The following is a 25,749-nucleotide window of genomic DNA, read 5'->3' on the forward strand; positions in this document are numbered from 1 at the left end:
GTGTTTCCCTAACTTTGGTTCTTTTTACTTTATGCTCACCTTATTTGTTCTTGTGTATTCCTTACAAAGAGAAGGACTCTGGAGGCACAATTTATTTATTTATTTTTTATTTTAGATACAGGAAATACATGTGCAGGTCTGTTACAAGGGTGTATTTCATAGTGCTGAGGTTTGGGTTTTTATTGATTCCATCACCCAGATAATGAACATAGTACCCAATAGGAAGTTTTTCAGCCCTCTCCCTCCTTCCTCTCTTCCTCCTTTTGGAGACTCCAGTGTCTATGGTTCCCAATTTTATGTTCACAGGAACCCAAGATTTAGCTTCCATTTATAAGTGGGAATTTGCAATATTTGGTTTTCTGTTTCTGTGTTAGTTTGCTTGGGATAATGACTTCTGGCTGCATCCATATTGCTGCAGAGGATATGATTTTGTTAAGGCTGCATAGTATTCCATAATATATATGTGCCACATTTTCTTTAGGTAATCCACCATTGATGGGCACCAATTGATGATTCCATGTCTTTGCTATTGTGAATAGTGCTGCAATGAACATATGAGTGCATGTGTCTTTTTGGTAGAATGATTTATTTCCCTTTGGGTATATACCCAGTAATGGGATTGCTGGGTTAAATGGTAGTTCTATTTTCAGTTCTTTAAGAAATCTTCATACTGCCTTCCACAGTGGCTTAACATAAGACACTTTCCCAGCAGCACTGTATGAGCGTTCCTCTTTCTCCTCAGTCTCGTCAGTATCTGTTACTTTTTGACTTCTTTTTTTTTTTTTCTTTTTTTTTTTTTTGAGGGCGGAGTCTCGCCTCCTGGGGTCGCCCCGGACTGGAGTGCAGTGGCCCAGATTCTCCAGGCTCCAACTGGCAAGGCTCCGCCTCCGCCCGAGTTTTACGCCATTCTCCCCTGCCTTCAGCCTTTTCCCGAGTAGCTGGGGACTACCAGGCGGCCCCGCCACTTCCGGCGGGCGCCGGGCTAGTTTTGTATTTTTTTAGGAGGAGGGACGGTTTCACCGTGGTTAGCCCAGGGGAATGGTCCCTCGATTCCTCCTGACCCCTCGTGGATCCCGCCCGTCTCGGCCTCCCAAAGTGCTGGGGATTACAGGCCTTGAGGGCCCACCGCGCGTTGGGTGCCCGTCCCCGACTTCTCTCCAATCATAAAGCATATTCTGGACCTGTCGTGAGCGAATTGTAATTGTTCATTGCGGTTTCGATTTACATTTCTCTGATGATTAGTGATGTTGATTTTTTTTTATGTTTGTTGGCTGCTTGTATGTCTTCTTTTGAGAAGTGTCTGTTCATGTCCTTGAGGCACAAATTTTAAATTTTAAAAGTTTAAATCTTTTAGTTGAGTTTTGGTTTCTCTTTACACTTTTAGAATACTTTCAGAGATAGATATGAAAATTTGTTTTTTTTTTTACAGTAATAGATACAGTTCATAATGAAACTATAATTAGTGATTATGGTTTATTATAATTATATTATGCAATAACATCAAAAATCACTTAAATATACGTCATTTTATTTCATACTCTTGACACCATAAATGCTGAGAAGGCAATTTTCATTTTATGGACAAAAATCATTAATCAAAATGAGTGAAAATGACTTAACTAAGGTTGTGTGGGGTGTGTGTGTGTGTGTGTGTGTGTGTGTCAAATATAGCAAACACTTCTCAGGCATTTGTTTCTTTTTTCAACTGTATTACCTCCTTTATCCTCACAATCACACTAGTCATATGTACTATTACTATGCTAATTTTACAAATGAGTAAACTGAGGTACTAAGGTTAAGTAACTATCTGAAGTTCTGATGGTATGGAGTGGCGGCTAGTGAGGAATAGGCCCTGGAGTATAATCCAGGCTGTTCTGGGCTTGAAGTCTGAGCTCTCTCTATGCTCAAGGAGACCTCTCATAATCCTGTTTTCTCCCTTCTAACAACTATAGGTATTATTTGTGGTTAGCATTTTGTTGCATCAGCTAAAATGTTTAGGCCATTGTTAAGCATTGTTAACTATTAGTGATGATAATGGGCAACTTCAGACTTTAATGGGATTGCTTTTGGTTTGTTTACTGTTAATAGGTTTTGGATGGTATTTTATTGTTATGATACAGCTATTTTCATAATGTAAAGATGTGTTCTTATATTTCTATTTAACTTAGAGTGTTTCTCAGAAATATTTAAATACAGTTAAATTACTTTTAGCAGTCAGATGATCACAGTTGTTCTTTTCTTTGAATTGAAGGTATATTTTTTGATAAGCATCCAATCGATTAATCATTGTGTTTTTTAAAGTTGCAATCCAGGCCGGGCGCGGTGGCTCACGCCTGTAATCCCAGCACTTTGGGAGGCCGAGGCGGGCGGATCATGAGGTCAGGAGACCAAGACCATCCTGGCTAACACGGTGAAACCCCGTCTCTACTAAAAATACAAAAAATTATCTGGGCTCGGGGGTGGGCACCTGTAGTCCCAGCTACTCGGAAGGCTGAGGCAGGAGAATGGCGTGAACCCGGGAAGCAGAGCTTGCAGTGAGCCGAGATCCCGCCACTGCACTCCACCCCTGGCGACAGAGTGAGACTCTGTCTCAAAAAAATTGCAGTCCAGTGGCAAACAACACCTAGTCATATTTCTGAATTCAATTTTCCTGAAGTTTGCTTTGAATATTTGGTTTCATGTTCTTAAACTATGTTTATATTTGTGTAATATTTGTCAGGTTTTTATATCACAATCATATTAGATAACTCTCAGTCTTTGGGGATACTTGTAAATGCACTTTCATTCCTATTTCCTTGCTCTCTTAGGTAACAGCGATACGAAAGCAGGGCTCACATAACCTTAAGGCAATGGAGGCAGATCCATGGCCACTGACATCCGCTGCTCAAATCTTACTCGGTTCTCTCCGGACTTTGGTGGAGACTAGCGCCTCTTTCTGGGCCAACTTGGCTGCTCCTTGAACTGGAGGGCATAATGTAATTCAGTATTGTCCTTGCCATTCAGTCTTAGTTTAGTTGACTTGTACCTGTATTGCGCTACAGCATTATCCTCCCTTTACTAACCTGGGCTCATGGCAGGCTGCTGGCTTCAAAATCAGTGTGCAGACCTTTAGTAACTGAGAGCGGATTAGAGTTTAAATTATTTCCTCTTCTTTTTCTGACCATACAGTTCAGCCCTTTTTATTTTGCTGGCATGTCCGTCCTCTTCTTACAGGAACGTCCTGCACAGCAGACAGAAGACAGACCCAAAGAAATGTTGATCTGAAATGAAACTCTCTATTTTACATATTTCTCTTAAGTATTAGGGCCACTCTTGTTTGTACTGAAACCTAGACGTGAAATTTGGACATGTGCTAAACAGATAACAAAAATAACTCTAGTTATTTCAAACACAAAACATATGATATTAATATTATATTGATTGCAACAGTATCAAAAGAGCTGGAGGAACAAAAGAGAAATATAAGGGGCAAAAGAGAAGAAAAGATAAAGCAACTCAAGAGTTCATTACTGGTTTTACTCTTCTGGGCTGGAGATGTACAAACTTTACCCATACACTAAGGGTGCTCTGCTAAGAAGGCTTCTGTTGCTGGAACACAGATGCCCAGGAATTTATTCTAGCCTGAAGGAACCACCAGGATCCTCACTGCCACTGTCCTCCCCTTCAGTGCTAAAAATTCTACTGAACTGTCCTGTGAGAGATGCTGCCAGAAACCTGAAATGAAGGGAGTCACTATTCCATTTCTCCTGGGTTCTAATATTCAACCCCCATTGAAAACTTAACCAAGAGAATCTGGGAAATATAGTTTGTGGTGTCATAGACTCTTTGTAACAGAGCACAGAAGAGTGAGAATGGAGGCTGAGAGCAAAGATACAAGAGATCAATCTAGTTATTACTTTTCATTTCTCAGTGTCTATTTGCAACTTTCTGTCCATGTGTAAATTCTACACAACAATGGTATTGGTTGTGTTTGACATTTCTACTTAGTATGATAAAATCCATTTTTATAAAAATGAAGAGGATCTTACTCTCTTCTCTAAAAGGAAGAAAAATGTTCCATCAGTCCCCATATTAATTTCTAGGGATGGTAATTCCTCCTGTGTTTTAGTAATAGTCCAATTGGGTCTACTGTAATTTAAAAACCACATTTTAAGGTATACTGTCCCCAGTACTTCTACTGTGAAACAATAGGAGAAAGTGAGAGGAAAAAGTAAGTTAATATAAGCAGATAAATAAGGAAGAAATTATATAAATCTGCTAATGGCCTCATTTCTGTTTGAATATAACTTCATTGTTCTAGCATGCATTCCATCTTACCCTGTTATTAGCCAGACTTTCAAATTACCAAGGTTCTTTACTTGTGGAGTGACTCAAACTTTCATTTACAGAGGGTTTTTAATTCTATGGTCTTCTATTCATAGGATTGATCTAAGTTTTCCTTAACTCTTACCATTGGTTGTGGAATAATAAGAGAAGCTTTAGAAAATCCCCTGTGTTCTAGACGTAATCTTTTCTGCTCCAGTGTAGATCAAGAAACCAATTTACTTCTGATAATTGAGATCAATCAACCTAATCAGTAAAGTAACTTTCTTCTTTACCCACTGGTTCAATAAGATGAGAACACAATAGTAGACTGGTGGCAGTTTCAATATCCAATTAAATTAAAACAGTATTTTTATCTCTTGGAGAAAACATTACACCCTTGGGAATGAAGAACTCTGCACTACTGAAGACAAAAGTTTTGGTAAATGGAAGTAAAATTCTGTAAGTGGGTTATTGTGCCTAATAGAGAGAGGAACAACTTCCACTACACCCTTGTGTGCTTGACCCAAGTATTCTGGATATAGAATAGGCAGTGTTATAAACCTGTTTAATCTATATATATATCACATCCCATTGAACTACACTCCAACTTCACAGAATGCCTTAACTGAGCCCTCAGTCAGCTCCCCCACCTTCTATCAGATTAGCTGCCACTGAGTGTTGGGGTACATGTTGTTCTTTGGTTGAAACCAGTGTTTTGTGGGATACGTGATAGTGAATATGGCCTTACCTGAGTCCACAGATGTTAAGGCTTGCAGAAACATTTTTGTCAGGGAAGACAGATGCATATCCAGAATAAGTGTCTATTCCAGTGAGTACAACTCTCTGTTAGTATCATGATGGAAGGGACGTAAGGTAAATAACCTGCTGCCAAGTGGCTAGCTGGTTCCCCCAGCTGATTACTGGTACAATCATTGAGGCTTCATTACTTGTCCTGTTGTAGGCAGGTTAGGTATGCAACAACAGCAGTAGCCAAGTAAGCCTCGGTGAGAAGAGACCTTGCTGTTGATTGTTTGCTTCTATCCCTGGCAACATGACGACTTTGTACCCATTGTACCTTGGAGTCAAGTGTGGAAAAAAGATGCCAGACATGCACATTTTGGGTCATCTTTTTTTAAACCTAATTATTGGGATCCTCCATATAAACTAACATACACAGACACACACACACATGCACACACAAAAGTATACACATACTTCCCACTACACTATCACATCATTACTCTGCTTAGGTATTTCCTTTAGTCAAATTTCCCTGAAATTTCAAAAATTAGTTAAATGCTGTTTTTTGTTACATATCCAGTATTTCGTCACACTACAACATTTCTAACACAATATTACAATTGTTTCTTGAACATAATTTCCAATTTGACTATAAACTACTTATAGAGGTGATCTTTTATTTATTTTTGAATCTCTAGTTGGAAACCTGTATTTGAGATATAGTATTTCAAGCCAATATTTGCTGACAATGATTGCAAGTAGTTCTGACTTAATATTTGCATTTTTCTTTAACTCACCTGTTAGGAAACTATGTATTCTTAATTTGCAAGTGATTTGTCTTTCTGAGTGCACACATTGTACACATTAACTATGTGCAATTCATTATATATATATATGTAATATATACATTAAAACTTGGTGAAAATTATCCGCTATTCTCCCTATTTTACATGTTTGTAATTTTCACTATAAAAGGTTTTTTAAAAGACCTTAACTGTGTTTCAAATATTTAACAATATTAAAAATGATGTGCATGTGTTATGGAATATATAACCTAATGCATAATTATTAATTCAAGAAGATATCATTCAACACTTTGTGTATTTTATTTTTAAAGTTTTGATCCACAGGATCTGTCAATGACAGAGAGAGAGATGTGTTAAAATTTCCCATTCTATCAACAGCTGATATATGCCACCAGATTGGTATTTGGTGTGACCTTATTTCTTTCACAGTCCATTTAGGTACCAGTTAAATTACCTTCTAAAATTTGAGAACAAGTACAGATTGAGGGCAGAGATTCTCCTAGCTTCTCATTCAACAGTCATTTTCAAGGTTGCTCTGTTGTTTGAAATGGGGTGATTTCTTTGACGCACTTCAATCAAAGGCGTTTCCTGGAGACAATAGCCTTCAGCTTTTCTTCAGGATCTCTCTCCGCCCTTAGTTCTGGTGTTTTACTCCTGGTGTTCAAATGCAGTTATTTCCTCCTCTACCAGCTTTTCCTAAGCCTCACAAACTTTCTGATTAGTTTTTCTCTTAGTTTGGCCACCTTGGTGTCTGTCTTGCTGTTTGAGTGCCTATTAATGTGTGGGCCACTGATGAGAAGATTTCTTATCTCAATAAGATCTCTTAATCTTATCCTATTAATCTTGAGATTACTTAACTTTTACCCAGATTTTGACTACTTTGTTTGTTATAATGTATTTTTTCTGTTATGAATTTTGCATTTTAATATTTGTATAATATGTTATTGCGAAGCTATAAAAAGAGATTCAGAAGATAACAGATGGTATTTCCAACCAAAAATCTACAAACAACAATTCTATGGATATATACTACAACGTCTTACAGATATACCCTTTACTTATTGTTTGAATAGTGTTTAAAATTTAATCATCATAAATACAATAAAACATTTTAGAAATCCCTATTTTAAATTATTTTAGAATAATTCACAGAAGTAGAATGACTGAGTAATTGGACATGAACATTTTTGAGCCTTTAATATATATTATTTCCAAATAGCTTGAATCACTTTATACTTATATCAATATCACTTGAGAGTCCTTGTTTCAAAAGTCTCAGCTGTATTGAAATTTTATTTAAATTATATTTTCCCCGATTGCAAGACAAAAGTGATACTTCATTAATTTAATTTACATGTATTTCGTTGGTTAGTGATTTTTGTACTTTCTTCACATTTTGTTAGTTCATTGTGTTTCTACTTGGTGAATTGTGTGTACATGCTTTGCCTATTTATCTGTTGCCTTTTTAGAATATGTCTTATCAATAAATATTCCAGTTCAATATAAATTCTAAGACATTATTTTATTATATTTCTACAGAAATATATATATTTTAAAATTTTCTAAGAAAATATAATTTACTAAAATTTACTCAAGGAGGCAGAGAGAATCTAAAGAGAAGAAATAAAAAAGCTTGAGAAAGAGACATCCTTCAAAATACATACAGCAAGCTTGCTGAGATGGTTTCACAAGTGAATTCTTCCAAACCTTTAAAGAGTCATAACTACTTACTTATCTTTCTAGATAACTCTGAGGATGAACCCTTTCACAATTATTATGGTTCCTGAATCACAATAGCTGTTCTTGGATCTTGAGGATGTGGTTCTTCTGTTTTTCATTCACTGTAACCATATGGTAAATGAAATATTAGTAGATTTAAGTTCCTTTAAGTTTCTATAGCATCAACTCTAGAATACTCTTTATTTTAAACCAAGAACTGCACATATTTAGTGTGTATAATTTAATGAGTTTGGACATATGCGGCCATTTTAAATACCATCACCTCAGTCAAGGTAATAGACATATACAACACTTGCAAACATTTTCTTGTGTTCCTTTGTTTTTGTTTCTGTTTTGAGGGAAGAACATTGAACATGAGATCTAATAACTTCAACAAATTTTGAAGTGCATAATTTTTATTAGAAATTATATTTAATTGGTATGTGTTCATCTTCCACTAGTACAGGTATGAAGACAAATCCAATTTATATTTTATTTCTAAAACTCTTTCATATTGTTGGAGATGTACACCAAAAAATATTAAAAACATTTATTTTCATGACAATATTCGATGTCATATTTTGTTATTTAGTTTATTCTTTCTCAAGAGAAAATACTTTTAATGAATGCTATTTGCCTTTTACAAGTAAAGGATGATATTGCCTTAGAGAATACATTTTATAGTTAAGTACAATTTAAGTGACTGTAAGAAATGTAAAGCTCTCAGCTAAATCTTAGGAGCATGTGAAGGATCATTCTAGGTTAGATACATGTTTTCATGAAGCTTAAAACTTTGTCTTTGACATTGAGTCTAAAATAAGAAGTATCCATATGTTTGTAAGTCAAATTGGTTTCAATTTTAGCATATATATCTTCTTACATATAATTTAAAACAAAATAATCCCTATTGTATAAAGTATGCTTCTTTGTCCTGAAAAACTATTGTTCTGGTTTTATGATTATCTTATTAAGTTGTGTTTTGGATTTATTCACTTATTTGCTTACTTATTCTGTTTTATTTTATTTTAATTTTTTTGAAATAGAGACTAACTCTGTCTCCCAGGCCAGAATGCAGTGGTGTGATCTGGGCTTACTGCAGCTTCAGCTTCCTGGGGCTCAGGTGATTCTCCCACCTCAGTCTCCCTAGTAGCTGGAACTACAAGCACACGCCACCTTGCCAGCCCAAATTTTGTATTTTCTGTAGAGACAGAGTTTTGCCATGTTGCCCAGGCTGATCTCAGACTCCTGGGCTCAAGCAATCTGCCCATCTTGACCTCCCAAAGCACTAGGACTACAGGTGTGAACTGCCACACCTGGCCACTGGATTTATAGACTTTAAGCAGATGCTTTCTGAGCCTTCATCCCAGATTATGAATAATATTTGTGTTAAACACTTATAGAATACTCTTGACTAAGGAAGGCATCAAATTATAAAATAAATTGTATGTAAACTTCTCAGCCTAACTGTAGAATTATCAAACTTTACTCTCATGGGAACCTTTGAATGCCAATTAATCTCAAATTAGAGTAATACCTCTATTTTGTGATAAGTATATAAATAATGAATTCTGAAAACCTCCAGTATCTATCCTAGAGAGTAAATCCATGAGGAGAAACACATAAACCCATTTGTAACGTTATTTCACTGTATTGTCATTTTCAAATGTCTAAATTAACTCTACCTCTTATTCCTGATTTATGGTTCTCAGGGAGGAAAATACTTTTCAGCTGTCTAATACTCATTCATATGTTTGAAGACCATTTTTAGGTCGTATCTCAATTTAATGTCTCTACTTAAATTTCTGCTCTATTTCAATGTCAGTCATCCTTTCCTTCAAGTGTAGCCGCAACTCTGGAATTATTGAAGTGATGCGGACAAAGCATGACAGATTCCAGCTGGGTTTTATGTATTTTAGCTTGGAAATGCACAGAAAAATGCTATCAGGCACCGAAAAGAAAACACAGAAAATGTTATCAATTAGGGAATACAGTGAGGATTTGTTGAGTTCCTTGATGAGAACAGAGGGCTGTTTGTCTAATATCTCTTAGATTTGTAGTATAGACAATTAAATTAGTCTAGGCTGATGTGTATTTAGCTGGGAACCTGGGATGAAGATGGAATTGGCAAAGGATTAATTTGTTTGTGAACAGAGCACATTCATCTTACATAATTTTAATTGATTCCATGTGTTTATTTAACTTTAATCCTCGGATAAAACTTATCACTACTCTGAGAGTCTACACTAATCTGTTTTCCTGACTATCTATTTTGTGTTTTATATATTGTACTTTGTCCATCTGTGTTTCTATGTCTTCGTGTTTTTGCTCATAACAATTATAACTGCTTGTTGAAAAGACTAAAAATTTTTCTTATTAACAATTTCACTATGGACATTGATCATTCAATATCACATTGAAATATTTGTGAATCATATTGTACACACTAAAAGGGATAGTTCCAGACAATACATTTGTATGATTAAAGGAATCATTTGTTCAGCCCTCTTGAAGAAATGATTCCTGCAATCATAAAATGTGTTGCCTGAATAGTTATTGTCTCCTTTTCAGCATCCTTAAGTCTTTAGAAAGATAAAATAAAATTTTCAGTAAATTGACCAAAACATCAAAATTCAGTTGGTTGAATTAACTGTGCTTCATCTCTGAGGCAAAGTCATGTGGCAACACCTGCAAGGCACTGGTCTGTTCCCTAGGATTACAAAAACATATTCAATTACTCCTGTGTGCATTAAATACACACTTATTAAACACATACTGTGCTCCAGGCATTGTACTAGGTGCCTCATTAAAATGAAAGTACTGAAGATGTTTTTAAGGTTAGCTTTTATTTGATTTTAGTATCTTTCATTTTGAAATTATTGTTATGATATTTCCTGTCATTCACTTGACAGGTATTTTCTTCCTCTCAAGACACCATCTATCTTCTCAAAATTACATAAAATTAATTCTTTCCACATTCATAATGAGAAATTGTTTACAGAGATTATATGTGAGTTCTTGGGAATAACTGACACCCCTAAGTACCATTTTCACCTGATGTCCATTAATTTCTTAAAATTAAGTAGAGTGTGGTTTATTGATTAAAACACAGAGTGTGAATTTTTCTAGGCTTAAATATTAACTCTACCAATTTTTGATATGTGGTCCTACTAATCTAAACATTTGAGTCCTTAATATGGAAGATGGGTAGAACAAAGAGTTCAGTGAGATGATTCACAATTAATAATGTTCAATAAATACCACTCATAATAACTGGTATGTACAGTGGTGAAACATATTGAGCTTTTCATGATGAAACATGAAATATATTATATGAATGAAGGATCTTAGTTGCTATTAGCAATTTATATATCATTAAATTATTTTATATTTTGAAATAAAAGTTTTCCTCAAATTATAAGACACAGTGTTTTCTAATGATAATCATTTGAAAAGATTAATAATACATCTCCATGGCAATGTATATTTTAACCAGTATTTATGAAGTCTGTGTAGTGGTCTTTGATAGAGGAAATAAAATGTACTCTGATATATTGAACTGAACCAACACTTGAAAACAAAAGCCTACTTAGAGGGAAAAAAGTATTTTGTTTTTCCTCAGTGCTAATGATGTTTATCTCTCAATAATGTTATAAATTCCAAGATTTAAAATAAGCCAGCAAAACATTATTTGGGAAGATTTGATTTCCAGAATGTATACCATTTGTTTTAACAGCTTTTCTTTTTTATAGTTATTTTATTAACCAAAGTAATAAATTCTTATAACCCCAATTTCTGTACAAAATTTCTGTAACTGAAAAGACAGGAAGTTTACCAAGATTTAATTTTTCGTAATTCAAATTGTACTTTCTCCAATAAGTATTCTATCTTCTCTCATGCCTATTCAGAAAAGTAGTACAGAATACATAATCATAATATAAATTATTTTTATGCACCAAGACAGTACTTAGAATTCCGCTACACAATTGTGCAGACATATTGTGAAAAACCATTACAATGATTATCGATATTTGCCCTTGAGACTTCTCTTTAAGTACTTAAGGGTTTTATTTGTGATAACCATGCATTATTTATAATGCACAAAAACTCTTAAATTACATATTATTTCTTCAGTCTGTGCCTTAATGTCAGTGGGTATTTGGCAAATGAAATGCCAATAAGGGAATGTGCTATTGTTGAGAACATAATATGACTTGGCATTATTACTACTTTGTGTTATTGTGTTGGAGAAAATAATTTTCTTCTATCTAAGTGTTCAGAACCTTAATTTTTATCTTTAGTTTCTTTATGGCACTTTATATAGTGAGGAAAATAAGACATTTCCTTTAAGTGCATGTTTTTTGAAGTGCTGAAAATCTCATTTTAGGTAAAAGCAAATTTAACTTGGGCTAAATCTTTGCAATTCATTTTGCTTGCAAAGTCTCATAAAACTAATATTTTTGGCTTATCTAGGGATTTAAAATAAATTATAAATCAAAGTAAATCTGAGATTGATATGAAGATTTATAAATAGAATTGTTAAATATGAATTTTGTTGTAATTCAAATACTAGATCCACTACACAGAAAGCCTTTCAATTGTTTGAAAACCAGTCCTGTACTTTGGGATATATGTCAACTTAGATTATGTAAATGAAAGAAATATACTAAAAGAGGAAGTGAAGAGAAAACTTATTAAATGGACTGGTTGAGATTATGAAATCAAGCTATAGAACATAGAAAGTGATATAATAAATATTTTTTTTGGGCTTTGTGGGCTTAAAAAGTCAATTTATTTAATAAAATATAAACAGATGACTATTATTTTATTTCATTACTTTTTAAAAAATCAGCTTTTCCACTTACATAACAACACTGTTTTGTTTTATACATTGTGATAAAATCATCAATGTGGTTTGTTCCTTTGACATTAACAGTGGTTCAAGCAATATGGCTGAAGAAGTTGACTCTTACAATAAAGAGCCATGAAATGGAAACATATGTCTCTGAACTAGAACACTGAAAAAGCATTGCTTACTCTGCAGTATTTCTTACTTGAATTTTGTAAGTCTGCAAATGTATGATTCATAGAGGCATTAAAATAGCAAATTATAAGCATTTACTTTACAGTGGGAGTTGGCAAATTTAGAATTTATATAAAATAGTAGCTCAGATTGGCAAATTATAATTGCTTATTTTACTGTTTATGCAATGCTTATTACATTTATATAATGACATTATTCTACAAATAAAAAATTTTTTAATCTAAAACATGGAAAATGTGGAAATTCATATACTTTTCTTATTCAAATGCCTTATATAAAAGTAAAGGTTAGGTATCTAAAATATACATCATTTAAAACATGAAAATGCAATTCTATTTAATTCACCAAATATTTATTATATACCTTTATATTCAAGAAATGAATTAGTACATCTGGGGAAAGTAATAAATAATAATCTATGGTTTCATTAGTCAAACAAATTATACTAAATAAATTACTACTCTAAATTCAGCATTCTTAAGAGAGAAATTCTTTATTATGAAAAATTTGATAGGAGAAAAACCATAATCCCAGCTTCTGTTATTAGCTGTGAGACCTAAGTTATTAAAATATCCTAGTTTTCATAATCCTGCCTATGAAATGGGATAAATCACATATTCATTACAATGATTATGCAATGGGATAAGCATATTGAATCAAATGCTCAGTGATTTTTAAGGACCTTGCCACTAAGTTAGAGAGTTTTTATATCATAGAAACTAAAATAGGTTGAAAACAAAACAAAACAAAATTACATCCTAGGTTAAAATAGTTTGCAAGAAGTATGGCTAATGAAAATAGGAAGTATATGCACTACACATGATTTCTATTTTTCCCTCTGTTTTCGTGCCATCAGGTATAATATTGTAGTGTTGGAAGTTACTATTGAGTCAATTTAGGTTTATTCATCTGTGAAGTGTGGAATCAGATTTTTGAAAACGTGACTGAAGCAGAATTGGGTAGTGTTAGAATTCAGCACTGAGATCATACAAAATATTTCCTAATGCTACTTGTGTCTTCAAAGATCTGACCAAGAGGCAGCATAGATTTGGAGGGAATGCTGTGAAATACACCATTCTATTTCATTTTTTTAAGTATGTTCTTTTTGGAAAAATCTTTCTAGCTATTGCATCTACCTTGTTTTCTGCGTAAAGGAAACGTATGTTCTTTGGATATTTTCCTTTCCAACATGGAAAAAAAAAAATTGGGACTAAGCCCTTGGTACCAATTCCTTGTTGTCTTCTTATGAGCCAGGAATGGAGCCATCACACCAGCTGTCACCTTTGAAATGCTTCTTTAGAAAACATGTGACAAGATGAGTCATCTATATATTTATTTAATTTTGTATGATACTTGGTCTGAGAGAAAGCCAGATGATTATTAAAAATTAAAAAATGAAAAAAGCCTTTCAGTAACTTTTAAATGTTGCCTATATCCACCCTCGTCTGACTTTATTTCACCACCCCGCAGAGACCATAGAGAAGACTTTCTCACCTCTTACCCATCTGAGCTCCTTTTTAGTTTTCAGAGAAGAGACATCACCTTGGCAACTACTTTTGTTTCCTTATGATATAGCTAAAATGTCACGTGCCCTAAGAAAGGGAAAGAAAGGAAGAGTGGTAAGTGGGTAGACCTTCCGTGTCAAAACTACCATTTACATTTATTTTGTAGCAACATTGTGTGGTACAGATTTTAACAAATAATTTAGAAGAAAAAACATTCCACGTGAGAAAGGGTTTGAGGTGTGAGATCCAGGGAAGAATAATTGAAACATGAGTTTTTAATGTTGATTCAAATTTCAATATTCCACATGGATGGTGCTGATTTGTAGCAGTGATTTGTGAAGATGTGCTTCATTAAAATCTGGTTTCTCCTCTGCTTAAAATGGATTGCAAGTGAGGATGAAGGCACTAAAAAAGGTTAATTTCAGGACTGATCACATTGCTTGCTTCGTGGGTTTGAAAGTAACACACAATTTATGAATTGGTCTGTTTTTAGCACATACATTTTTTGCCATTTCTCTGAAAAGAATATGATGCCCAATTACTTGATGTCTTTTGTGGAGAGGCCTCAAAATAATTTACTAAGTTAAAATACAGATAACATTTGTATATATGCTTTCTAGAAAATGTGTGAATCTTTAATGAAATGAAATTTTTACTCTCTCTGCTTATTTTCCTTTTTTATTTCTTGTGAAGTTGACATCTTCTAAATTATAAACTAGCTCAAAGCCATGTTGAAGACCTAAGGTGGGGATAAGAATTACTGTAAAGATCTTTCATCTGTTGCATCATTTCTTATTATGCAGATTTTTTGGTAAAAGGTGTAATGGAGCCTGTAAATTGATGTATCTAAGCTGATGACAGTAAGAAATGAAGCGTCTGTCCCTAGCGTTCTTGAGGACAGTTTACTTCACTGATAGATAATTTTATACCTTATTGAAATGAGAGAAACTGTTGACTACTAAAGGTGAATAAGAAGGCAGGCTTCACTGGAGAAAAACAAACCTGTGTGCTCCTGAGAGAATTTGATATTTACAGTGAATATGCATTTGCATTTTTGGGCAGGAGAAGGCTTTGGGGAAAGTGGCCTCCTGGGGCTGGCTGTTTTTGCAATCTGGAAAACAGTAATACATGAGTAAGTTGCCTGGCTGAGTTGGCAAGGTAGACAGGATTACATGCACAGAACAGGCCTGTGTACGTTTGCCAGCCAGATGGTGCGAGACAGTTTGTTAGCACAGTGTCCTTAGATGATGTCTGTATTAGTCTTCTTAGTCAACATGACTATTAGTGTAGAACGGCTATAGTGGAGTCCTGGATAAAATGTGCCCATATAGGGAGAAGCCAAAGGCAAAACACTTAGTAGCTAAAGGTCTAGTGAACAAATTTCCCAAGAGCTCACAAGGACCAATGATCTGATTTCTGTATTTGTGTGTGTGTGTGTGTGTGTGTGTGTGTGTGTGTGTGTGTGTATGCATGCAGATGTGCATGTTTTCCCCATAATTCTCAAACCAAGTTAGGAGAACTTAGCTACATGAAAGTCATTGTTTCCTTTTGTCACACAGCTCAGGAAAGCCCTGTGTCATGCTGCTAGGTGAAGAAACAGGAGCACTCACAGAGCGCAGATTCCTCTCTCCCCAGGAGTTCCCAGGCTTCAGAGAATGTCCTCTTCTTTACTGGGCTTCTTTTGTACCTTTGAGCAAGGAAGAGAAATAGGTACTAGTTTTATGTAGGGCTTTGTCAGAAAAATTGTTTTACAAACATCTGTCTTTTTGCTAAGTTATTCCAAAAAAGTGTTTATTAAAACAGTATTATTTCCCATAGCAAGTTGAAATAGAACCAATTATGCTGACATAATTATATTGTGTGGTATTTTGAAACATGAACATTTCTGATTTTGGTAATTTAATATGCAAATAACGTTTCTTAATCTCAAGATATTTACCTAGTTTAGCCCTCTTAAATCATTGTGTGTAAAATTTACCAAGAATAACTGGATTGACTTTGTCTATTTTTCCCCCTGAAAGTAACTTAAGAATTTTATATATAATCATCTGAGGATTTAGGGACTTCTATGCTTTTTACATTTTTAAAATACATTTTTTACTTTTGGCTTTTCAGTGAATTTTTTGCAAGGCTATATATACACACACACACAATAGAATACTATTAGATTTCTTTGAAATTCATGTAAGATAATAAAAAACAGATTTTATAAGAAATTTGTAGTATAACAAAAATAATTAAGGAAGATATTCTGTGAATATGCTTAATTTATGACTCAAGAATTTTTTATAGTAAAAGTCCACGCTCTATTTTTTTCCTCTTACCTGCCCAATCCCATCTATATAATAATGGAAATATAATAAAGATACATAACTAGATACATGAATATTTGGAAGTACAATAAAGATGATCTATTAATGTATAACTAAACACCCCAAAATGTTCGTGGCTTAAATAAATTAACTATTTTATTTGTTCATTATTTTGCAACTTGGGCAGGGCTCAGATGCTGCTTCTGCTGGTCTCGCCAGCAGTCAGCCATAAGACTGTAGCCAGTTCATAGGTTAGCTAAAGCCTAGTGTCAGCTCAGATCTTGAAAGGCTGGGAATCTTTTCTATTCTATATGATCTCAGGATCTGTTGTTCTATATGTGACTTATCCACATGGTCTTTTCAGCCAGATAGCCAGAGTGCTTACCTGATGTAAGCACAAAAGCAGAAGCTTCCTGGTCTTTTTAAGGCTTAGGTGTAGAATAGGCACATCGTCAATTTAACTGTATTCTATTAATTAAAGTGAGCCACAGGACAGCCCAGAATCAAGAGAACTGGATTACACTGGGGCATGAATAGTGAGGTATGATTTATTGGGAGCTAACAGTGTAGTAGGCTGTCACACTGATATTAATGTATTTTGTTCATAGCATTATTCATTCTTTCTGTAATAAATTAGTAATATTAATATTACAGAAAACTGTGCTACTTAAAATGCCAATAACTACATCTTTTAGAATATATGTGTTTTGAAATTTCATTTTATTTTGATAATAGTCAAATTATGACTACTGAAAGATAGATAAATAGAAATAGACAAGTAGATAAAATTGACCAAAAATAAAGGATCACACAAATCATTTTAAGAATGAGTGTAAATACCTAGGAAAACCTGTAGACTATATTATTCATTGAACTGCTATATTCTATTCAGCAGTTAGAAGTTAGGAGTTATATAAGTCCTTAAGCATATTTTCTAGTATTTTTTTAGGTATCAATTTTATGTGAACTCTATTAAATAAGAAGAGATGTTGTCTCGATAAATACATTACAATAATAAAGAAAATGAACATATTAACATTGTAAGAGTAGGATTTCTATAAAAGTACTCGATTCAGCAATCACTACAATTGTTTATTATTTTTTGTTAAATTTACTTATTGTGATCATCTGATTTCCATTTTCATTTTCAGTTTGGCTAAAATACAAACTTTTCGTTTTCGTTCAGTGACTACTTCCCTGTGTTTCTTAAAATATTGGTCTTCCAGAAATAGTATAACCATATTTCTCAACAAAGAACACACATTGAGAAAATATTTACCATAAGTTACAACACGCAGTGCTAATATCATAGTATAAAATCTACTTTACAATGGAATAAGAAGTAGATAATAATTCAGTAGGAATATAGAGGAAAAAACGTGAACAAGCAATATACAGGGAAAGAAATGCAAAAGGCCATAAATGGAGAAAAAGATACTGAACCTTCATAAAAATAAGAAAATGCGAAGTAAAGTAATAATTGGATACCATTTACCATCCATCAGATTGTTAAGAGTTTTGAGAAAGCAGGCTCATGTATTGTTGGCGGGATTATAAATGTGATTTCTAAAATCCAATAAAGGATTTTATGCTCAGAAATATATCAAAAACGTCTCTTAATAAACAAGGTTAAATAGTCATGTCTGCTGTTAGGCCAGTTCTTGAAATTTTAACTTAAGTTCTAGTATTTCTAGAAATTCTATATAGTTCTTTTTCAAACTATTAGGTTATTTTTTATAGTTTCCTGTTAACTGACAGCATTTTAAATCTTTTACTTTGTTTAACACAGCAAACATAGTTGTCCTTTTTTTAAAAAACAATATTTATTTATTAAACTTTAAGTTCTGGGGTACATGTGAAGAGCGTGCAGGTTTGTTACATATGTATACACGTGCCACGGTGGTGTGTTGCACCCATCAACCTGTCATCTACATTAAGTATTTATCCTAATGCTATCCTTCCCCCTGCCCCCACCCGCAACAGGCCCTGCTGTGTGATGGTCCCCTCTCTGTGTCCATGTGTTCTCATTGTTCAACTACCATTTATGAGTGAGAACATGTAGTGTTTGGTTTTCTGTTCTTGTGTTAGTTTGCTGAGAATGTTGGTTTCCAGTTTCAGGTCCTTGCTAAGGACATGAACTCATCCTTTTCTTATGTCTGCATAGTATTCCATGGTGCATATGTGCCACATTTTCTTTATCCAGTCTATCATTGATGGGCATTTAGATTGTTTCCAAGTCTTTGCTATTGTGAACAGTGCTGCAATAAACATATGTGTGCTTGTGTCTTTATAGTGGAATGATTTATAATCCTTTGGGTATATACCCAGTAATGGGATGGCTGGGTCAAATGGTATTTCTAGTTCTAGGTCCTTGAGGAATTGCCACACTGTCTTCCACAATGGTTGAACTAGTTTACAGTCCCACCAACAGTGTAAAAGTGTTCCTATTCCTCCACATGCTCTCCAACATCTGTTGTTTCCTAACTTTTTAATGATTGCCATTCTAACTGGTGTGAGATGGTATCTCATTGTGGTTTTGATTTGCATTTCTCTAATGACCAGAGATGATGAACTTTTTCTCATATGTTTGTTTGCTGCATAGAATTCTTCTTTTGACATGTGTCTGTTCATATCCTTCACCCACTTTTTGATGGGGTTGTTTTTTCTTTTTAAATTTGTTTAAGTTCTTGTGGATTCTGGATATTAGCCCTTTGTCATATGAATAGATTGCAAATTTTCTCCATTCTTTACGTTGCCTGTTCACTCTGATGCTAGTTTCTTTTGCTCTGCGAAACTCTTTAGCTTTTAATTAGTATCCCATGTGGTCAATTTTGGCTTTCGTTGCCATTGCTTTTGTTGTTTTTAGTCGTGAAGTCTTTGCCATGCCTATGTCCTGAATGGTTTGGCCAGGTATTCTTTCTAGGGTTTTTATGGTTTTAAGTCTTATGTTTAAGTCTTTAATCGTATCTTCATGTTAATTTTGTTATAGGTGTAAGGAAGGGGTCCAGTTCAGTTTCTGCATATGGCTAGCTAGTTTTTGCCAACACCAATTTTTAACCAGGAAATCTTTTCCCATTGCTTGTTTGTCAGGTTTGTCAAAGATCAGATGGTTGCAGATATGTGGCATCATTTCTGAGGACTCTGTTCTGTTCCATTGGTCTATATATCTGTTTTGGTACCAGTGCCATGCTCTTTGGGTTATTGTAAACTTGTAGTATAGTTTGAAGTCAGGTAGCGTGATGTCTCTAACTGTTCTTTTTGCTTAGGATTGTCTGGGTTTTACAGGTTCTTTTTTGGTTCCATATGAAATTGAAAGTAGTTTTTTCTAATTCTGTGAAGAAAGTCAGTGGTGGTTTGATGGGGATATTATTGAATCTATAAATTACTTTGGGAAGTATGGCCATTTTCACGATATTGATTCTTCCTATCCATGAGCATGGAATGTTTTGTTTGTGTCCTCTCATTTCCTTTAGCACTGATTTGTAGTTCTCCTTGAAGAGATCCTTCACATCCTTTGTAAGTTGTATTCCTAGGTATTTAATTCTCTTTGTTGCAATTGTGAATTGGAGTGCACTCATGATTTGGCTCTCTGTCTGTTGTTGGTGTATAGGAATGCTTGTGATTTTTGCACATTGATTTTGTATCTGAGACTTTGCTAAAGTTTCTTATCAGCTTAAGGAGATTTGGGGCTGAGGCAGTGGGGTTTTCTAAATATATAACCATGTCCTCTGCAAACAGAGACAATTTGACTTCCTCTGTTCCTGTTTGAATACCTTTTATTTCTTTCTCTTGACTGATTGCCCTGGCCAGAACTTCCAGTACTCTGATTCATTGAGTTCTAATATTTTGTGTTTTTCAAAGTCTTCCTACACACTTTAATGTTTTATTTTTTGCCCATTCTTCCTTATTTTCTAATGTACTTGATTCCAATTTGTTTGTTTTTTCTGATGGGCTGCTTATTGTTGTTGTTGTTAGAAAATTATTTGTTTGAAATCTTTGTGTCCTAGAACGAAAGTTGTCTTTTTTCAAAGAGGAATTTGACCAAGCACTTCTATTAAGCACCTACCAAAAACCTGTATCACTAGTTTCAGGAAACACTTTTAACTGCATTCATGGCTACAAGTTAATTGCATCCTGTTGACGTGAATTTGGGTTCAAATCTATATGATATACAGTCAGTGGCTGTATCTATGCTGCTTATCACTTAAGTAACTTTTTCTTATAGGCTCCTATATGCATATGTGTCTAGAGGGAGATAGGTTCAGTTCATGACATGAGTTCATTTCAGCCTCAGCACATAACTTTTGGGGCTTTAGGTCTAAGGGGAGATGGCATCTTAGGCTACAACCCTACCTTGGGCATATTAAAACAAAAGCATACGTTAATTCAATTTGGCAAATGTCCTAAAGACCAAATAGAGCTCAGAGATTCAATTAACATCAGGGTTTCAACTATCACTTAGACTTTGACCTATGTATCAGTTATCTATTACCATAACAATGCCATGTAACAAATAACCACGGTACCTTAATGATGTACAACATTAAGCATATATTGCACATATGTCTGATGTCAGGTGAGGATGGCTTCAGCTGACATGATGCTGATCTGACTGTGCTCCTTATGGCTGTCATCCCCACCCTGAGGCTCCATAGGACTAGCCTGGATGAATCCCTCTCTTGGTGATTATAGAGGACATGAGTGAGCAAAGCCAATCATACAAGTACCTTTCAAGATATTGTTTACAACATGTTTGCTAATATCCCATTGGCCTGAAGCAAGCTGCATAGTGAGACCAGAACTAGAGCAGGAGGTCACTACATGACAAAAGGGTGTGGATATAGTTTAGGCTGAAGAATGGAAGTATTTTTCCAATTGAATGAAGCTCAGTAATTTCTTACTATCTTGTCAGTTCTGTGATGCTATTAAATTTATTGTTTCTAACTTCCTAACACTTTTGCTGTTTCCTTTGGTATAGACGATTCAAATAGGAAAGCCTGAGATAACAGAGGCTGCTTTCCTGGATTTCGTGTTTTAAAGAAAGTTGTATAATTACTGATCTGTTTTATCATTTAAGGTAGATATCATCAAATATAATGTGCACATAGTGTCAGCATTACAAACCGGGAAATTGGTTGGACCAAACATAAGTACAGTCAGGGTGACATTTTTATAGGAAATTACATTTTATAATAAATTATTTTATAATTATAAAATGTATTTTATAAGAAAATTATATTCAGATAATTTTTTATGATTTACATATAGTATATATATTTACAAAATGAAGAAAACATGAATTTTATGTAACCAAAGTCATTTAGGAGAAACCACTAAAGATTGATTTAAAACTAATAATGGTCCCATTCATTAGCATGCGTACATAACCTGTTTTCATTTCTTTTCAAAATGTAACAAATTTTTCCATGTATATAAATACTCCTTTACTACATACTTTTAAATGACTACATGGTATTTCATTTTATTTATTACCGCAATTTGTGTAACCAACTACCTATTTTAGACATATAGGCTTTAATTTTCAATATTATAAATAATGAAGCAAAAGTATTTAGATTAGTTTTATGCTATTTATATTAATTTCCTGAGGATAAATTTCCTGAATTAGAATGAATCAATGAACATTTATTCCCATTTTCAAGGATATGATACAGTTGTTTTTTTTTTTTTTTAACTCTAAAACGGTGTACCTGTTACGTACTCTGGAAATGGACAACCTGCCTCTTGAATGAGAGCAAACACGGGATACTTATTCAGAACTTGTAGCAAGAGAATGACCACCATCCCTTGCTTTTGGCAGAGACTCAAAGACAGTCAGAGACTTAAAGGCAGTGGAAAAGCTTTGTAGTGAAGGAAAGGGAAGGCTTCAGGTATTCCCCGATTATAGGTTATTGGCATGGGAAGGTTGGAGGCATGCTAACTAATTTGCATTGTGGTTATTTATTTCAAAAATTAGTTTCAAAATGAAATACTTATGGAAAGTTCCTAGCAAAACAATTGATATATAGCAAGATCTCAGGAAATACTGCTTATTATTAGGGCAGGAGATTGAGACCATCCTGACAAACATGGTGAAACCCTGTATCTACTAAAAATATGAAAAGTAGCTGGACATGGTGCCGCGTGCCTGTAATCCTAGCTAAGGGACTGAGGCAGGAGAGTCGCTTGCACCAGGGAGTCAGAGGTTGCAGTGAGCCAAAGTTGTGCCACTGCTCTCCAGCCTGGCTACACAGCAAGACTCTGTCTCAAAAACCAAACCAAACCAAACAACAAAAACAAGAAAAGCTTTCTAAAATAGTGTATTCAGCATATTACCATTTATCAAAATTTAGTGGTGTTTAATTACCTTCAGGATGATGTGAAAACCTTTAGCTGGTATTCAGAGACCTTTATATTCTGTTTGTTTGTTTGTTTGTTTATTTATTTATTTTTATTAAACTTTAAGTTCTGGGGTACATGTGCAGATTTGTTACACAGGTATCCATGTGCCATGGTGGTTTGCTGCACCTATCAACCTGTCATCTGCATTAGATATTTCTCCTAATGCTATCCCTCCCCTTGACCCCCACCACCCACCTTGCCGACAGGCCCCACTGTGTGATGTTCCCCTCCTTGTGTCCATGTGTTCTCTTTGTTCAACTCCTACTTATGAGTGAGAACATTCGGTGTTTGGTTTTCTGTTCTTGTGTTAGTTTGCTGAGAATGATGGTTTCCAGCTTCATCCACGTCCCTGCAAAGGACATGAACTCATCCTTTTTATGGCTGTATAGTATTCCATGGTGTATATGTGCCACATTTTCTTTATCCAGTCTATCATTGATGGGGATTTGGGTTTGTTCTAAGTCTTTGCTATTGCAAACAGTGCCACAATGAATACACACTTCTAATACTCATCTGCCTGTTCATCAACTCGGCTCATAAATTGCAACTTATTTATAATGTTTGTACAAGTCACTGTACTTCAAGAAAACGTTGTTCCTGACTTTGTTAACATTATTTTTCCCCTCTTCTGGAATTTCTTCTCTCCTTCTGACCATGTGAATTCTACCATTTTTAAAAAACTCACTCATTTTCATCCTGTATGTTAAAACCAGTTACCATGAGGCTCTCTACTCTGAAATTGTATTGCACTTGATATCATGACTACTAATTTGACATCATATGCTAATTGTTCCTGTTGTTTTATATGACCAGTTCAATTACACGCAGTTGCAAACATTTCTCACACATTTTTATATCTTCTCTGTTGCCTAATATAACCTAATAACCTTTATTAATGGGTACTCAATACACATATCTTCATCCATCAGTGTTTTACTATGAAATCTGGAATATAGAACACTAATGTAGGTTTTTTTATTTTTATTTTTTTAACTAGAGAAAATTTCTTGAGGGTTTTAGTGCTGTCATTTTTGAAAAGGGGATAATGCTTTAAATTTTCTTTTAGAGGAATGAAAATCATGGGAACATTTAAAGTTCTATCTGTTTCTATTTTTATTTTATTTTATTCTTTGAGACAGAGTCTCACTCTGACACCCAGGCTGGAGTGTAGTGGCATAATCCTGGCTCACTGTAGCCTTAAACTCCTGGGCTCAGGTGATCCTCCTGCCTCAGCCTTCTGGGTAGCTGGTACTGCAGACACACACCACCACACCCAGTTAATTTTTGTATTTTTTGTAGAGACCATTCCACCATGTTGCCAAAACTGGTCTCGAATCTGCCTCTGCCTCCATAAGTACTAGCATTACAGGCATGAGCCATTGCACCTAGTCTTGTTTCTAGAGAAGACATTATGTACTAAACAACATTGATTAGAAAACATGAATAAACGATGGGAAATTATGATTTTTTTATATTTGTTATAAGAAAACAAATTATTACCTAGTATCTGCAGTTTCTGTGTTACTCCCACTGCATGTCTCCTTTGATATGTCAAATGACTAAGGAGCCATGACTTTTGCGTGTCAGAAATGACTCATTGTCATTTTGACTAGCTAAAAGTGCAGAGCACAAGTGCTTTTATTGCTTTTTTTTTTTTTTTTTGGTTTCTGTGTTAAAAGTATCTAAAATGCATAGTCTTATTATTGACATTTGATTTACCTACTTGATATGAATTCTACTTTTTTGCTGCACTAAAATATTCATTAAAAAATGCAATGAAACACTTCTCTTTTGGACCAGAGTGCAGAATTTTGAAAGGAAAAGATATAAATTGTTATTTCATATAGTGTATACTTACAGGAGGAGCCAGAAACACAAAGCAGGGTGAGAAATTTTAAAAGCAAAGTTTACCACTAGGAAGCTATGGGTTGTCAGTAACAACGTAAAGGTACATCTTATAGAAAGAACTAAGATCAGCAAAGCATCTCAAAGGAACAAAACAAAATTTTAAGTATTCATTACGACAAGCTGGAGTAATTGGGAATCTGTCATTATATTTTCTTTATGACTATTAACTTAAAAATATGTATTATATAAAATGAATACATATTTTGATTAAATACAAGATTAATATAGCTGTATTTCTTAAGGATAAATCTAGTTTATAACATTTTCTTAATATTTGATAGTATCATATTTTAATCACTATTTATTTTTGTTTCAAAATGAAATATAAATAAAATATAAATTTTCACTTAAGTTTGGTGAAAACTAATATAGACCATGCAAAAAAACTCAACTACTAGTGAAAAATTATTCTTTCTTTTTTTTCCTATTTCTTTTAGGATTGAGAAATAATGACAACACTTTCAAGAATAATGATTGATGGTCATTGTTTTTATAAACTAATATTACCATATACAATTGAACGAACATGTTTTACTTTGAAAAGGAGATAAAATTCTGCTTACTTACTAGTTTTACATTCGAAAAGTTCAAACCAGATTTTGTATTATTGTATTAGTTTGTTTTCTTGCTACTAATAAAGACATACTCGAAACTGGGAACAAAAAAGGTTTAATTGGATTTACAGTTCCACATGGCTGGGGAGGCCTCAGAATCATGGCAGGAGGTGAAAGGTTCTTTTTACATGGCAGTGGCAAGAGAAAATGACAAAGAAGTAAAAGCAGAAACCCTTGATAAACCCGTCAGATCTTGTGAGACTTATTCATTATCATGCAAACAGTAGGAGAAAGGCCCCCAAAGGTCCCTCCCACAACTCGTGGGAATTCTTGGAGATACAATTCAGTTGAGATTTTCCTCGGGACACAGCCAAACTATACCAATTACATATTTGAATATTTTAATAGAATGGATTGAAGCATTTAGCCTGATAGAAATAGACTGTGTAACTCTGC

Source organism: Rhinopithecus bieti, unplaced genomic scaffold (genome assembly GCF_001698545.2).
Source record: "Rhinopithecus bieti isolate Rb0 unplaced genomic scaffold, ASM169854v2 scaffold_5260, whole genome shotgun sequence".
NCBI lineage: Eukaryota > Metazoa > Chordata > Mammalia > Primates > Cercopithecidae > Rhinopithecus > Rhinopithecus bieti.